Source organism: Oryzias melastigma, linkage group LG6 (assembly GCF_002922805.2).
Source record: "Oryzias melastigma strain HK-1 linkage group LG6, ASM292280v2, whole genome shotgun sequence".
In the NCBI taxonomy this organism is placed as follows: domain Eukaryota; kingdom Metazoa; phylum Chordata; class Actinopteri; order Beloniformes; family Adrianichthyidae; genus Oryzias; species Oryzias melastigma.
Window position 1 is genome coordinate 19,033,943 of NC_050517.1, and position 1,189 is coordinate 19,035,131.

General features: G+C 44.5%; 1 protein-coding gene across 2 annotated transcripts in view; it reads left to right on the plus strand.

Annotated features, from left to right (window-relative positions):
- lactb (lactamase, beta) overlaps positions 1–1,189 on the plus strand; it is a 5,230-nt gene that overhangs the window by 823 nt on the left and 3,218 nt on the right. The window lies entirely within an intron of this gene.

Here is a 1,189-nt window from a genome sequence, read left to right on the forward strand (position 1 = left end):
AAACCTGCTTCTTGAAACGGGCCCCTGGAAGTATCTCCTGAAGTAAATCTATCCTTTTGTAGATCTATGCTCCTGGAAGTTTCTCATAGAGCAGATCTATCCTCTTGTTGATCTATGTCATGGGAGTTTCTCCAGGAGTAAATCTCTGCTACTCTAGATCTATGCTGCAGGAAGTATCTCCCGGAGCAAAAGAATCCTCTTATAGATCTATGCTCCTGGAAGTATCGCCTGGAGCAGATCTATTTTCCTGTGGATCTATGCCCCTCTAAGTATTTCCTGCAGCGGGTCTACGCTCCTTGAAGTATCACCTGGAGCAGCTCCATCCCCCTGTAGATCTATGCTCCTGAAAGTATCTCCTTGAGCAGATCTATCCTATTGTAGATCTATGTCCCTAGAAGTATCTCTTGGAACAGATATAAGCTTCTGGAAATATTGGGAAGCATCTCCTGGAGAAGATCTACACTCTTGTAGATCTATGCTCCTGGAAGTTTCTCCTGGAGCAGATCTACCCTCTTGTAGATCTATGCTCCTGGAAGTTTCTCCTGGAGGAGCTTTATCCTCTTGTAGATCTATGCTCCTGGAAGTTTCTCCTCGAGCAGATCTACCCTCTTGTAGATCTGTGCTCCTGGAAGTTTCTCTTGAAGCATATCTATCCTATTGTAGATCTATGCTCCTCAAAGTATTTCCTTCGGCAGCTCTACGCTCCTGGAAGTATCACCTGTAGCAGCTCTGTCCCCCTGTAGATCTATGCTCCTGAAAGTATTTCCTTGAGCAGATCTATCCTCTTGGAGATCTATGCTCCTGGAAGTATCACCTGGAGCAGTTCTACCCCCTAGATCTATGCTCCTTAAAATATACCCTTGAGCAGATCTGTCCTTTTGTAGATCTATGCTCCTGGTAGTATCACCTGGACCAGATCTATACCATTGTAGATCTATGTCCCTAGAAGTTTCTCCTGGAGCAGATCTATCCTCATATATATCTATGCTCCTGGAAGTATGTCCTGGAAGTTTCTCCTGGAGCAGATCTTTCCTCGTATAGATCTATGCCCCTGGAAGTATCTCCTGGAGCAGATCTATCCTCATATAGATCTATGCTCCTGGAAGTATGTGCTGGAAGTTTCTCCTGGAGCAGATCTTTCCTCATATAGATCTATGCCCCTGAAAGTATTTCCTTGAACAGATCTATA